This window comes from Schistocerca americana, chromosome 5 (assembly GCF_021461395.2).
Source record: "Schistocerca americana isolate TAMUIC-IGC-003095 chromosome 5, iqSchAmer2.1, whole genome shotgun sequence".
In the NCBI taxonomy this organism is placed as follows: Eukaryota; Metazoa; Arthropoda; class Insecta; order Orthoptera; family Acrididae; genus Schistocerca; species Schistocerca americana.
In genome coordinates, this window is record NC_060123.1 from 386,798,954 (window position 1) to 386,816,125 (window position 17,172).

The window sequence follows — 17,172 nt, forward strand, 5'->3', positions numbered from 1 at the left end:
GAAAAAGTTGTGAAGAAAAGGAAAGTTCTCTTGTTAGATATTTCACATGGTAGATATGTTGGCCAACTGTTGCAGGGTGAACTAGGTTCAGGTTCTTTTTAAACCTAGTACAAGTCTGGGTAAGGTGATAGAGGACGTAGGTGCATTTTACAAAGACCTCCGAAAGGAAGATACAGGGTAATAGTGAGTGGGGCAGGGCAATAGCATAGAAACGAGTCCTAACTATTCAACTGCAAGTGATCTGGTAAACATAGCTTCAGCAATGAGACACACTGGTGTTGGGCTTGTATCTGTTCTGAGACACCAAGACGAGTCTCATTTAAACTCTTCTGTTAGGAGAGTTAATTTAGAGGTGGAACTGCTGCTTGGCTCAGGTAGGGATCTCATATCAGTGTGGTTCCTGTTGACTCTGTCAGCATGTGGGACTATACCAGGCATGACCTTCACCTCAACAGGAAAGGGAGGGGAAGGAAAAATTATTTGGGCTAATAGCAAATAAGTTAAAGGGAGAGGGGGTGGGAAGGCACTAGCACAGGTGCTAAAGTACCAGTGGCTACAAGTGACAGACAGGTGGGCAGAAGCAAAAGATATTCGGAGACTGGATGAAAATGGCATTCACATTGATAAAACAGGCAGACAGAAAGGAAATTTTAATGTACACAATTCATGCAGACAGCCTCTGATTGAAAAGTGCTGGTAACATGATAAATGTGTCAAAGTCAATTTGAAATATATAAAAGACAAACATGACTGGACATGCCGACAGTGCTTCATAAGTGCCGTGGAAAACACAATTACGAACACGCTAAAGACAAAAGAAAAAATAATAAGCCTGTTAACAGATGATTTAGTGTCAATCAATACAAAATATCAAGAACTTCTGAGGAAATATCAAGAGCTGGAAACTAAATATAAAGCAGTGGATCGAGATTATTGCCTAACTCAAGACAACGCCATTGTTAATAGTCATTCTGCGCATAAAATGTGGCGTGTGCCAGAAAAGGCAAACAAGTAAGAACTACATGTAAACATAGCTCCAGTGATACCATTATCAAACAAATTCTCAGCACTAGTAGCGAATTGTGGTAACACAACAGACATAAACAAACCAGAAAGCAATCGCAAAACTCCTGCTAAAGAACCAATAAAGAACTTGCCAACCTTAAGATGCACCAAAGGGCTCCTTCTGTATGCTGACAGTCATGGAAAAGATCTATCCAAATATTTTCGTGAAAGTAAGCCTTCAAAGCACTCAGTTTTCATGAAAATCAAGCCTGGTGCAATGTTAAATGTAGTGGTGGAGAATATTACAACAGAAACAAGTCAATTGAACAAAGACGCTCACATTGTGATTATTGGCAGTGGCAACGACATATACAAAAACAAAAGCAAGACAGCCCTGTGATGCTTCCGCAACATATTACCAAAACTATTTCAAACAAACATTGGCATCACAAACGTGCCAGTGCGACATGATTTACTACTGTGGTCATGTATAAACAAGGAGATTCGACACTACAATTCTGAGCTAAAGAAACTGTGTGATGAACGTAGCCATGTACATTTGATAGACTTATGTAAGATGAGTTGTGATGAACATACAAAACACAGATTTCACTTAAATAGGAAAGGGAAGGCCAAGCTAGTTTCCCACACAATCAAACTGTGCAAGAAAGACTGTGGAGAAAGCCCCAATTGCTCTGGGCTACAATTACGAGACTTTTTTAGAATAAAGGACCATAATAATAGTTTTCAGGGATGTATTTTGGATATTACTGAGTCCTGTTCACGCGAAGAAAACCCAGGCTGTGAAATAAGTGATCAGTCATTTCAGGTCAGTTCTAAAAAACCAGTGTATGCAAAATGTCGTAAAAAGTGTAACTCAAACAATTTTGATTCGTGCAAGATGGTAAATAAACAAGAAGGGATAACATCCTTAAAATTAATGCACTTAAATGTGCAATATCTCAGAAACAAACTAGTCATTCTACAAATATTCATAGAGGAACACTTGCCAAATGTACTAGTAATAACAGAACATGGGCTAAAATGCAGTGAAATACTATATTATGGATTAGAAGGTTACATACTAGCAAATAGCTATTGTAGGCAAAACCATAAAGGTGGTGGTGTGTCAGTTTATATTAATAAGGATAAAGAAGCTAAAAAAAATTTCCTTTCTTGAACACCACACCAAAGAAGGATCAATTGAAATGACAGGTATTGTGCTCCATAGTAATGATCTTAAGTTACCAAAGCATAAAGTGATTGGAGTATATAGGCCACCAAATGCTGATGTAATACTGTTTATGCATAAACTTTGTAGTGTTATTGGTCAGGCTGGTTCTAATGACCTTACTATATTAGGTGACTTTAATATAGATGCAAACTCAAATAGTACAGAAAACTTGAAACTCGGTGAGGTGCTGACTTCATACAATCTTGTAAATATAGTGAACTCTGACACCAGAGTGATGGACACATGTTCCACTAGAATAGATTATGCTTTAATCAACAAAGATGTTATAGACAAGGTAAATTACAGTAACTTAGATTTTCTTTATTCTGCCCACTTCTGTCAGGTGATGTTGTTGTTGTGATCTTCAGTCCTGAGACTGGTTTGATGCAGCTCTCCATGCTACTCTATCCTGTGCAAGCTTCTTCATCTCCCAGTACCTACTGCAACCTACATCCTTCTGAATCTGCTTGGTGTATTCGTCTCTTGGTCTCCCTCTAAGATTTTTACCCTCCACACTGCCCTCCAATACTAAATTGGTGATCGCTTGATGCCTTAGAACATGTCCTACCAACCGATCCCATCTTCTAGTCAAGTTGTGCCACAAATTTCTCTTCTCCCCAGTCCTATTCAACACCTCCTCATTAGTTATGTGATCTGCCCATCTAATCTTCATCATTCTTCTGTAGCACCACATTTCGAAAGCTTCTATTCTCTTCTTGTCCAAACTATTTATCGTCCATGCTTCACTTCCATACATGGCTACACTCCATACAAATACTTTCAGAAACGACTTCCTAGCACTTAAATCAATACTCGATGTTAACAAATTTCCCTTCTTCAGAAACGCTTTCCTTCCCATTGCCAGTCTACATTTTAGACCCTCTCTACTTTGACCATCATCAGTTATTTTGCTCCCCAAATAGCAAAGCTTCTTTACTACTTTAAGTGTCTCATTTCCTAATCTAATACCCTCAACATCACCTGACTTAATTCGACTACATTCCATTATCCTCATTTTGCTTTTGTTGATGTTCATCTTATATCCTCCCTTCAAGACACCATCCATTCTGTTCAACTGCTCTTATAAGTCCTTTGCTGTCTCTGACAGAATTACAATGTCATCGGCAAACCTCAAAGTTTTTATTTCTTCTCCATGGATTTTAATACCTACCCCAAATTTTTCTTTTGTTTCCTTCACTGCTTGCTCAATATACAGATTGAATAACATCGGGGGGAGGCTACAACCCTGTCTCACTCCCTTCCCAACCACTGCTTCCCTTTCATGTCCCTCAACTCTTATAACTGCCATTTGGTTTCTATACAAATTGTAAATAGCCTTTCGCTCCCTATATACAGATATGATAGAATACAAAAATTCAGTTGTGCCTAAAATAACAAAAATTGTGCTACAGAAACAAAAGCTGAACACCACAAATATTAATGCTCTTAAAAACTAACTAGCGAATGAGAAATGAGATTCTGTGTACCAGGTAAATGGGTCGGATGATAAATGGAATAAATTCTACTCAACCCTACTGCATCATTATGAATATACTTGTCCAGTCAGAGAAATCCAGAAGGTAGTTAAACACTGTCAAAATGGAAGTAATCCTAGACCAATAATCTCTCAACAAATCTGATTATGCTCAGGCAGCAAGTACATGATCTAAACCAGCTTTATAAAGCTACTATGATGCAGGTTTTCAAGGAAAAATTCAATAGGACTAAGCAAACCTTTAAAACTGAAATTGTTAACCTAAGGAAGCAGATCAACAGCAAAACAACAGAACAGTCTGACAACATAAGCAAAGCATCTTGGAAACTGATTGACAAATACTGATAAGGTCCCAACAAGATGAACGTGGAATCACTCAGCATAAGACATGATAGTAACATTATAAAAGACCCAGATACTATATGTAATATTTTTAATAACTACTACATTTCTGGTGAACAATTACCCATATTATAGATTCACAAGTAGAGACCCGATGCCATCTCACCCATTGTACCGAATTTGAATTTGTGAAAGTGAATGAGCAGGATGTTCGTAGTGCAATATACATGATAAAGAAAAAATTTTCATCTGGATGGGATGGTGTATCCAGTGCTATTACTAAAGCGTGCTTAAAAGAAATCTCTAAACCTCTTACTCACCTGCTTAATTGCAGCATTAGAGAAAACATGTATCCAACAGTTCTAAAAATGAGTATAGTGACATCAGTGCATAAAAAGGGAAGTAAGGAAGATGTCTCCAACTACAGAGCAATGTCATTAATTCCCACTTTTAGTACAATATTCAAAAGCATTATCCTTTCTCAGCTAAGTGCCTTTTTCACAAAACATAAACTGCTTGTAGATTCACATCATGGCTTCAGAAAAGAGCCAAGTACAACCACAGCAGTTACACAGTTCATCCATGAACTGTGTAACATTGGACCAGAAGATGCAGACTGCAGGTACAATTTTGGACCTGACAAGAGCATTTGATATGGTAAACCATAGGGTACTTCTTAAAAAGCTAAAATATTATAGTATTGGGAATCAAGCCATGAATCTTCTAACCACATACCTGCTGAATTGTAAGCAAAGCACTAAATTGTCATACAAACTAGATAATAAAATCATGAACTCCCAGTCCACCAGTGAACCTGTATTACAAGATGTACCACAGGGCTGAATCCTTGGAGCTTTTCTCTTCCTTATTTATATTAACGACATTGCACAACCCATTAACTCCCATACTGTAAGCTATGCAGATGACACGTCAATCTTATTCTATGGGAGTCAATCTAATGAGCTAGAATCTCTTGCTACTAGTGGTGTAACAGAAGTAACAAAACACTTCAATGATCAGGGACTCAAGGTGAATGTCACAAAATCTCAACTACTGACATTTAAAACAGGCAGTTCTCACCACAACAATATGAATAGTGTGGGTAATATCTCTGCAACAGAAAATGGTAACTGTAAATTTTTGGGTGTGTATGTGGATGAAAATTTGCAGTGGACATACCACATTAATTTCGTATGCGGAAAAGTCAGTAGTGCCATATATCTCCTCAGCCAGCTCGCAAAGATAGTTCCTAACCAAGCACTGAAATTAGTATATTATGGAACACTTTACCCCTTTCTCAATTACGGAATTGAACTGTGGGGCTGTGCAGCTGATGTACATTTAAAAAGAATACTACTACTACAGAAAAGAGCAATAAGACATATACATGGGATGGGACATAAGGATTCGTGTCGTGAAGTGTTTGACAATTTATATATCTGACAATATATTGTCTGTACATCTTCAAAATAGTTGTATTTTTTATAAGTCAACCAATAGAAGCTATCAAGGGCAGTGACGTACATGATCACAACACCAGAACAAAGAGTAACTATTTCCGTAACAGAACAACGTTAAAAATGACTGATAGAAGTCCATATATCAGTGGTTTCATTTGGTATAACAAGCTACCTAACTCTGTAAGAACGTACATGGGAAATGTTTTTAAAACAAAATTAAAATCTTTTCTAATAGAAAAATGTTTATATTCTTTCAACGAATTTTAAGATAGTGATTGTAACATGAGGCATTAGCATATCAGTTGTAATGTGATAAATGTAAAAATAGACATAAGAAGCAACAGCTACAGAATATAGTGTATTTTATAAGTGTAAATATAACCATAGTATTAAGTCTGTCATTTGCAAAAGCCATTATTACGATGGCTCCACGCAAAGAAAATGTAACTAAATAAATAAATAAAAGAAACTAAAGATGCCCAAAAATGGATGGAAAAATTAGGTCCATCCAGCTGTAATTCAGCCAGTGCACAAAATCGGTTATCCTTATTGCTTCAGAATACCCAAGGACTAATGGGTAAGCTTAACGAGTTGCTTATTTGTGTTGAAGAATTAGAGTTGAACAAACCACTTGATATATTCTGCCTCTCTGAATATTATGTGACCACTGGTATGGATATGTTAAATGTTACAGGATTCAAGTTAACTCCTTACTTCTGTAGAGAAAATATAGAGAAAGGAGGAGTTGCCACATTTGTCAGAAATTGTTTAGATTTCAAGGATATTGATATTAATCAATTTTGCTCAGAGCAGCACTTAGAATCTTGTGCAGTCCTTTATCATGTTTCCTGAAAGTGCTATGTATACACTTATTATAGTAAGTATATACAGAGCACTTTCAGGAAACTTTAACCTCTTCATAAAAAATCATCTGGAAGCTCTGTTATCCCATCTCACAGTAAAAAAACAAGAAAATAGTAATTGCTGGTGTGTTTAATGTAGATTTATTGAAAAGTTCTATCAGTGACCATTAATTGCAATCAATAACACTCTCATTCAATTTAGTTTCTACTGTGAACTTTGCAACTAGGGCATGTGACTGCTATTGATAATATCTTTCTAGACAATTCTAGGAAAAAAACTCATATCACAAATGGGCTATCTAATCATGACATGCAGCATCTTGTGTTAAATGTTGAAACTTGTCAGGATAAAAAAATCTATTAAATCTGAACACAGGAGGGTAATAAATCAGTCAAAACTTGAGAATTTTAGGAGACTGCTCAAACACATGAACTGGATAAATGTTTAAAATACTTCTGACTCAAACAGAACATACAAAGCATTCATAATAAAGTTACTTGCATTTTTGATAACTGTTATCCTCTAAAGGTTAGCCAAATCAAGCAGAAGTCAAAAAAATAAACCATGGATTATGCAAGGAATAAAGATATCATTTGTTACCATCAAGTATAGATTTAAGCATCAGGAAGTCATTTCTGAAAATATTTGAATGGAGTGTAGCCGTATCTGGAAGTGAAAAATAGATGATAAATAGTTTGGACAAGAAGCGAATAGAAACTTTCGAAATGTGGTGCTACAGAAGAATGCTGAAGATTAGATGGGTAGATCACATAACTAATGAGGAGGTATTAAATAGAATTGGGGAGAAGAGAAATTTGTGGTACAACTTGACTAGAAGAAGGGATTGGTTGGTAGGACACGTTGTGAGGCATCAAGGGATCACCAGTTTAGTATTGGAGGGCAGTGTGGAGGGTAAAAATCATAGAGGGACACCAAGAGATGAACACACTAGCAGATTCAGAAGGATGTAGGTTGCAGTAGGTACTGGGAGATGATGAAGCTTGCATAGGATAGAGTAGCATGGAGTGCTGCATCAAACAAGTCTCAGGACTGAAGAGCACAACAACAACAAACAAAGATATCATGTGGGACAAAAAGGCAACTGTTTCTTCTGGCTAGAAAAATCTCTGATGTTAGCACTGTAATGCATTACAAAGATTACTGCAAAATACTGAAGCAAAAAATCCAGAAATCAAAGCAGCTTTATTATCAGAAAAAGATAATTACATCAGACAACAAAATAAAAACTATGTGGGATATAGTGAAGACAGAGACAGGTGGGCCAAAAAGGAAGAGTAAAAGATAGCTCTAAATATAAATGAGACTTTCAAAAACTGTGTGGGATATAGTGAAGACAGAGACAGGTAGGTCAAAAAGGAAGAGTAACAGATAGCTCTAAATATTAATGAGACTTTCATAACAGGCACATGCAGTATTGCAAACCTCTTAAACAAGAATTTCATTTCTGTTACTGACAGCTTGGGGTTAGTAGGTTCGGTGATCAGTGCAATAGAGTATCTGAGGCCAATCTCTAAAAATAACTTCAGTAAAATGCAAATGACACTCACATCTGAAGAAACAGCATCCATAAAAAATCCTTACAGTCTATGTATTCTAATGGGAATGATAACACATCAACAAAGTTAATGAAAGTGTATTCATGTGAGTTGAATTCTATCTTAAGTTATTTGTGAAATTAATCTCTTATCAGTGAAAAATTCCCAGACTGGCTAAAATATGCTGAAGTTAAGTCTCTTTACCCCAAGAATGGAGATAAAGAGTTATCATCAAACTATTGACCAATTTCACTTTTGCCAGCTTTTTCAAAAATATTTGAAAATGTTGTGTTCAAGTGTCTCCTTAAACATCTGACTGCAGTTAATATATTGTCCAAGTCACAGTTTGTGTTTCTTAGGGGTTCTAATGTACAGAAAGCTATTTACACTTACTGTGAGAATGTACTTATTAGATTAGAAAATGACTTAGAGGCTACTGTCATTTTCTGTGACCTGTCAAAAGCCTTTGTCTGCATGAACCACAGCATCTTAAGTAAATTATAATATTCTGGTGTCACTGGCAATGCCTTGAAGTGGTTTGAGTCTTATCTAACTAACACAATATAAAGGGTGTCATCTGGAAATAACTGTGCAGTAACCGCCAGACTTCATCTGATTGGGAATTAATTACATGTGGTGTTTCCCAAGGTTCCATCTTGTTTCCATTGCTTACTCTTGTGTTCATTAATAACCTCTCATCCATTACATTGCCAGATGCTAAATTTCTTTTGTTTGCAGATGATACAAAAATTGCAATAAGTAGCAAGTCAAGCGCAGATTTAAAAGAAGCTACTAATCAAATTTTCATGGACATTAATAGAAGGGGATCATATTCTAGGGTAACTGATCAAACAGGGCAAACGTTTTCAGCATGCAAAAGCAGGTAATAAGAATCATTTGTGGTGAAAATTCAAGAACATGATGTAGAAATATGTTCAAGGAACTTGGATTCTAGCACTGCTTCTCTGATTTTTATTGTGAAATTTGTTGCAACTATTATATCTCTATTTCCAACCAATAGCTCAATTCATACTTTCAATACTAGGAATATGAACTATCTACATAAAGACTTAAAATCCCTTACCTTGGTACAAAAAGGGATTCAATACTCAGAGACACACAATTTCAATAAATTGCCAGCAACCATTAAAAACTTGGTTTCAGATAATGCATGGTCTAAACAGAGTTTGAAAGACTTTTTGATAGGAAACTCCTTCTGCTCTATAGATACTTGTGAATTTGTGTTTTATTCATCTCATGACATACATTTGCAGTCCATTTGGTCTGTGTACATGTCAAAAATTTATAAAACAGTTACAATGACTTTTACATTAATAAAGAATAGCACTGTAATAAATAATAACAGTATAAGGATATTTCTTGGAATGTGCAACATTTTTACTGTCAAACCAGCTGAAGTAAAAATGTCTTTTAGATTTCAGTTTTGACAGTACTTGGTCACAACAGTCAAGTTTAGGTATTTTGTGTATGATAAAATTGTTAAAAGTGTATAAAAATGTTTCATTCTGACCGTGTACTAATTCTGTTAATATCAACAGTTCCAGTTTACTGTAATGGATTTACCTCTTTTGACAATCTCCTGAAAAATGATCAGAGTAGTAGGTATTGTATTCAGATGTTTTATGTTTTTTATATTATTTTTCCTGACACGTTCCACACCCAAGAGAATCATCTCATTTTTTGGTCTATGGAACAAAAACTGTATCTAATATAATCTCTAATACAAACTTCTACATCTGACGATGTCTCTCCATCCGAGATAATGTCGCATCCTCCCTACCCAACCTCACTTGATGCCCTATATGATTTATTTATTCATTTATTTTAATTTTATTTTGAGCCAACATCAACTGATTACAGTCTTCTGGATAGGTCAGAGCCTTACTTGCTAGAGTTAGATATTATTGGCTGGCACTTTTATCTACACAACTTTTTCTAAATTTAGTTGAGAGAACAGAGTTACATATATGGACTATACATAAGAAAATTGTTATTGCCATACTTAGATTAAGGAATCTACAATTTTTGACACAGTATTCATATCAGACATTCATATATTTACAGTTTGTGACACAGGCTAAGCTCTGAGATTACAAATATTTTTAGATAGATGGTCTTCCATCATACAAGTGTGCTAAATCTAGAAACTCATCTATTGAATATACAGGATTGTTTAGGAGCTATAATTTTAATTTTATTTTTAGTTTTGTAATGGGCAATTTGGAGATATTAGGATGGAAGCAATTCAGTAGTTTTATGCCTGCATAGTGAGGGCTTTGCTCATAAAGTGTTGTTCTATGAGAGATGATGTGGGGTCTCTCTCTACCTCTGGTGTTGTGATCATGTATTTCTTTATTAAGTGTTTTGTTACTGTTTACTGCCATAATGATTATCTTCAGCACATACAGGTTATGGATAGTTTATTGGATAGTGCTTTTGTTGATCACTTCTACTACCTGTCTTGTACACCGTCCTGTTTGGATTAGATTAGATTAGATTAATTTTTCGTTCCGTAGATCCGTGCTGAGGAGACCCTTGTGGATGTGGAACATGTGCTGTGCTCTTTCCAAGAACTGGGCATGGTTTTTGTTTGAGGGATCTATAATAGAGTATAGCTGTAAGAGGGACTAAGTCAGTATCAAATTCAGGATAGAATCTGATAGGGATTCCACCAGGCCCTAGATATTTTTTCACTTTTAACTATTTGAGCTGTTTCTCAAAACCACTGACACTAATAATTATTTCGTTCTTCTTTTAAGTGGTACAAGGATTAAATTGGTGCAATTCTTCTGAGATTTTCTTCGTAAAGGAGCATTTGAAAAAAGAGTTAAGCATTTCAGCTTTCGTTTTGCTACTCTTCATTTCAGCTCCTATTTCATTCACTAGGGACTGGACACTAACACTGATGTCACAAACAGCCTTTACATACAACCAGAATTTCTTTGGTTCTATAAAATATCAGTTGTCAATATTCTGCTATGGCAGTCATTGAAGGCATCTTACATTGCTCTCTTGAGAGCCAAACATGTTTCATTCAGCATCTCTTTGTCTATAGTCTTAAGCTTTGTTTTCCACCTATTAAGCAGTAATCTCTGTTTCTGTAGAAGTTTCTTTACAGTGATTGTATATCGTGGAGGGTCCTTCCCATTACGAACTGTTCTACTGGATACATATCTATCTTGAGCTATCTTTCCTCTACATGCTCCTGCCCTGTGCTGAAAGTTTCAGGTTCCTCATTAACATATGACACTATTGATTGTTTATCTAGTTCACTGAACATGTATATCTTTCTTCTTGTTTGAGTTGTTCTTTGTACTCTGGTAATCATTTTCACCACAACAGTATCATGGTCACTGATACCAGACTCAATGTGGACATACTCAAAGACATCAAGTGTAATCATTGCAGTTAGATCCAATAAATTCTCATCATAAGTGTTGTTCTCAACTATCTGTTCTTGCTAGTTTTCAGAGAAGTATATAGCAATACTTCACAGGATGTCTTATGCCCAACACTAACTAAACTGTAATGTTCCCAATTCATTGTTGGATGATTAAGTCTTTTCTGATGATTACAGAATGATTGGGAACTTACATACATGTGAATTGAGGTTTTCTCCAACGTTTTCAGTTATATCAGGAGTTGAGTCTGGTGGTCAAAAGAAGGATCCAATTATCATTTTATGCCCAAAAAACCTTACATGCAGCTCCAATTTCTATCTATGTGGATTTGAGTGTCTTGTCTACTGTGACAAATACACCACTTCCATTTCCCATTAGCCTATCCTTTCAAAATACACATGTGGCATTGATAGTTTGTATCGACCATGAAACTTAATATCTGTGAACTCTAAATGCTCTGTCGAGCCTCCATCTTAACTTTACTTTAGTTATTTCTTTGTTATATTTCATTCTGTGCAAGGTTAACAGTGGACAGTTGCTGCCCATTCCCATTCACTCGGCACTGCATGTGCACCCACCCCCTCCACACAAGTGCCCGCTGCACTCCCATAAGAGACATGTGACTTTCGTGCTACCTTTCCCCACTAACGCTAACGGCTACGCTTCATTGTGCCCCAGTCATCCAAGGACTCGGCACCAGGACATTTACCAATCTCATGTGCAGTTCTCAGTTTCTTCCATCACTGATGGAACAACACACGAGATAGTTACAACTGCCGGCCTTCCTATTAGGCATAAAGTTCAATGCCTCAACTCTACCAAGTTGCGCGTGGCCCGGCAGCAGATTAACGAACTTTTGTTGGCAGGTATTCTGCAACCTTCAGACAGCAACTGGTCTTTACCAATCCACCTCGTCCCCAAACACAATGGATCTTTCCGAATGTGTGGCGATTACAGACGCTTAAACGCTCGTACCATCATGGACAATGACCCACTGCCGAACATCAGTCTCCTTCCTAGGTTACACCGTCCCTGCTGACGGAATACAGCCTCCCAGATCTCGTGTGCAGGCTATCACATCTCTGCCGCCACTGGCTACTTACAAAGAGCTACGTTGTTTTCTCAGCACCATCAATTACTATTGTCGCAATCTGCCTCCTGCTGCCGCTGTTCAGGCAGCCCTGATGGACGGGCTATCAGGCAAACAAACTTCTGGTATCAAACCCGTCTCTTGGACTGCTCCGATGCTAGAGGCCTTAAAGGCTCTGAAGACTTCTTTAGCTCACACTGTGACAGTTGCCCACCCAGACACCTCGGCCAAGTTATTCATCCCTACGGACGCCAGCAACATCGCGGTGGGGGCAGTGTTGCAACAATGCAAGTGCAACACAATTTCCCACCTTTATTTCTTCTCCAAGAAACTATCTATGGCTCAGGGAAAATATTCTGCACTCGATAGAGAGCTCCTTGCTGTTTATGATGCACTCAAGCATTTCTGCCCCGACATCAAGGGACGTTCGATTTTCGTCCTCACCAATCACAAACCACCGGCAGAAGCGTTCTGCAACCCACATGAGGACCCACCACCTCAACGTTACTGCCACTTTGACCTGGTTTATCAATTCACAATGGACATCCGTTACATCAAGGGTGCAGATAATGTTGCTGTGGATTTCCTCTCATGAATTAGTGCTGTTTCCAGCATCATTGATATTTCCGATCTGGCCTCCCTCCATGTTTCTGACAAAGATTCTCAGGCTCTCCTATGAGACCGACAAACATCACTTGTTTTCACAAAGGCTAAATTTCTGGGTGTTTCCAATGAGATGTGGTGTGATTCTTTGACAGGCTCCCTACACCCTTTGCTCCCACCTGGGCTACGCCGACAGGTTTTCAACGCCCTGCATAACCTAGCCCACCCGGGTGTTCAAGCCACCATATTTCATGTCAGAACATTTTATTTGGAAGAATATCGAATGGGACTGTCAAACCTGGGCAAGCAGCTGTGTCGCTTGCCAGTGCAACAAGATCAGCCACCACACCTCCCCACCTCTGGGCAAGTTCAACGTTCCTGCACGACGATTCCATCACGTACATATTGACGTGATCAGGCCTATTCCTCCTTCAGAAGGCCATAGATATATCTTATCAACTACCAACCATTTGTCTCACTGGGTCAGGGCTGTCCCTCTCCCTAACATTACTGCTGAGACGGTAGCCAAGGCTTTCATGGGCTCGCGGATTGCTCGTTTCGAGTGCCTGACCACTATCACCACCTCCCTTTTCACCATCATTTGCAATATCTGCAGTATTAAAAAAATACACACTACCACCTATCACCCACAAAGCAATGTGTTGGTGGAGATATGGCACCACACACTCAAGACGGCCCTTCGATGCCATGATTGTCTGTGGTCGGAAGCTCTCCCATGGGTGCTACTTGGTGTACGCTCGACCTAAAAACTTGACCTTCAGGGGACTATATCTGAATTTGTTTCTTCCCCAGGTTAGCTAGGATCTTCCCCCCTCACCACATTTCATTAGCCGGATGCACACGCATTTTCAACAAATGCGTTTGCAGCTGCCCATCAGTCACTCACCGCCCGAGACTTATGTTCCCACCACACTCTCCAACTTCTCCCAAGTCATGCTGTATGATCATGCAATTAGGCAGCCTCTTCAATCACCTTATCTTGGCACCTACAAGGTCCTGTGGTGGGGAGACTCAACTTTTGATATCATGATTAAAGACAGCACACAGACAGTTTCTCTGCATCACCTGAAACCGGCTTTCATCGACCCTGATGCTCTCATACCACCGCAGTCACACTCTGCAGATGATCCAGCCTTGATCAAAAATGAAAATGTGCTCCCATCAACCTCACTGCATGCCTCATCCGCCAAAGAGTTTTTGCCACCGTTCGCTGGTTTCCTGACCTCGCCCCCTGTTTCACCCTGCGCAGGTTTCGCGTTCAACCTCCAACGTTGGAGACACACACACACACACACACACCTACTGTCAGTTTGTCCTGCAGCATGCCGCCACACCAATTGAATGACATTTCTATAGTGACGTTCAATGAGCAAGTGCGCATTCTTTTGACAGATACCGAGGTCCCACCATTGGACGGTCCTTTACACATCAACATTGCACACAACCTCACACTCCCGCGCAAGTGTGACCCAGCATCTGTTCGTAATTTCATTTCTACGGGTGGCTCAATCTACTTAAGGTCCACACACGCCTCCACCACGTCGTCGGCCACCTCGCCTGCTTACTCCCGGGCCGGCCGCCGTCTCATCCGGCCACGGTGGCCGACTGACTGCAAAGTGGAACTGCCTCTCGCCGCTCCGCCTGCACAACCCACCTAATTCGAGATGGAAGTACCTGTTGTGTGCCTGCCTAGGCACATGATTTCCACCGACATCAACACCCACACGCCCTCACTCTTGAACATCTGCAGTGCTCCGTACTGCGGGAAGAGAGGATGTGTGGCATCGATAGTTCGTATCGGCCAAGAAACTTAATATCTGTGAACTCTAAAAGCTCTTTCAAGCCTCCATCTTAACTTTACCTTAGTCAGTTCTTTGTTATACTTCATTCTGTATGGATGTAGTGTCAAGTGTAAACATATACGAGCTACGACATATATGGGGATTAAGTTTTCTATATCCCAATTACCAATCCCGTTCCCGTATACTTAAATTTTTCTGAAAACTCTCACTGTTATCAATTTCAGTTTCAACCAGCTTCTTGTACCTAGTGTTAAGTGAGTCACTGCTTTTCAGAAGTGCTTCAAACTCTGGTACTTTGTTGCCAATGTCTTGGCAGTTAACCATTATGATTTTAATACTCTTGCCTGTGAGAGACATATCTTTTGATATTACAATGATACTTCTGGGTTTCCTACAGCTATTGTTATCTGGATTGGATGGAGAGTCACCTAATAAAAACATCCCCCATGTGCAACCCACGTACAGTCAGCTACATGAGTAGCAGCCTCTGATGTGTGGTACACACCTGACCTATTTAGGGGGGCCCTGCAGTTCTCAACCCTACGGTAAGTCCAGGATGTTTGCAGCGCAGCTTGTCACAGAACCTTTGAAGCCTCTGGTCCATTGCTTCCACTCAGTTCAGAACCAAAATGCCATGATCAGTTCTGGGGACAATGCTGCAAATTGTGAGCTCCCTTTAAACTCCAGCCACAAAGCCGGTTTTCCCAACCTTTTCTGTCAGTCAATGGAATGACCAAACTGTGACTTATGAGCCCAGAAACCAGGCAACATTTGATCCAATGTTTGCCATAATCTGCAACAGGTTGCACTCTGTTCCCTGAATGGCTGCTGGACTAGCCTCTTCAACATGTTGAATGAGGCTGCCATGTGTACACACAAAGAGCACCTAGTGCCATTTCTGGTCCCTTTCTGCCATTTCCCTACAGGTTACCATTGTTCACCACACATTTGAACTACTGACAATTAATAGACCCCCTACTCTATTGCGTTTGCCTTCTCTTGGCACTGGTCAATACAAATTTCCCCACAACAGGTGAAGTGAATCCCTCTGGCTCAGTTTCAGTTTCAGCGGAAAACAGCACATCAAACTATTTGGTTGGGGGATCTGTATAACATCCTGAGTCATCACTGGTCCCTGTCCACCATCTGCAGGATGCCTAGATTTGGCATTAACACACCATGCACAGTCAATTGGATGAGTAATGACACGTCTGTACGCTCTGCAGAGGAGACAAGATCCATAGAAGATGACAGTACTTGAGACACCTTTAGTACCTGTATCACATGACTCTCAGGAGCTCTTCCGACACACAGGAGCTGCCAAGTCATGCTGATTTCCAGCTGTCTAGGAATGTCAATTTACTCATCCTGTGTTTGACAACAGCATTCACAGTAGTGCTGAAATTTGGCTGCTGGAGCGTATTAGGGCAGTGAACAAATAACTCTAAGTTAAACTTGCTGATTATCTTTCAATTCGATTGAGCTGAAAAGTTGCTAATTCCCTATTGAAGCAGATATACAAAACAAGATTTCTATTAAGACAACACAAAACCCTGTGGTAAGAATTACTAGTTTCCTAAAAGTTTTTGATGTTAATTGCAGTTGTTAGAAATCTTGAAAACAGAGTTCACTTACAATAAATGCAGATAATATATAGGGCTACCCCTCTTTAAGGGAAAACTAGATGTAACATGATATGTTAGTTACAATCTCTGCTACAGTAACTAAATCACAAATGCTGATGTGCTACAAATTACTTGTAGATTAAGCAAATGATAAAGGTAACTTCCAAAAATTCTCAAAAAGCCACATTTATTTACAATGATATTCAGGGTGATGTATTCTTTGGTAGCAACTGCGAACCACAAATGCTGATTTTCAATGAAATAAGTTACATATCTGAAACACTCATACTGATAAATTACCAAAATATAGTTATGTAAGTCTCAAAAATAACCTACTTCTCATGTAATAAGACAATACAATCACCGAACAGCTGCTCTGAATGATGATAGGCCTACTTTTCTCAAAAAGTTTAAAAAGAGCAATATTAAGTTTAAGCTTACAATTGACAATAACAGTACAAGTTTATTGCAGTACTCATCAATGTTTGAAATTTCACAATATATCACAATACAAAAGGGTATCAATACAGTCAATGAAATATTATGCACAACCAATGTGAACAGTAAAATATATGAGTCTAGAACTTCAAATCAGCCAATGTATCTTGTACATGTGGTCTCACACAAAGGAAATTTCCTAAGTCGGCTCTGAT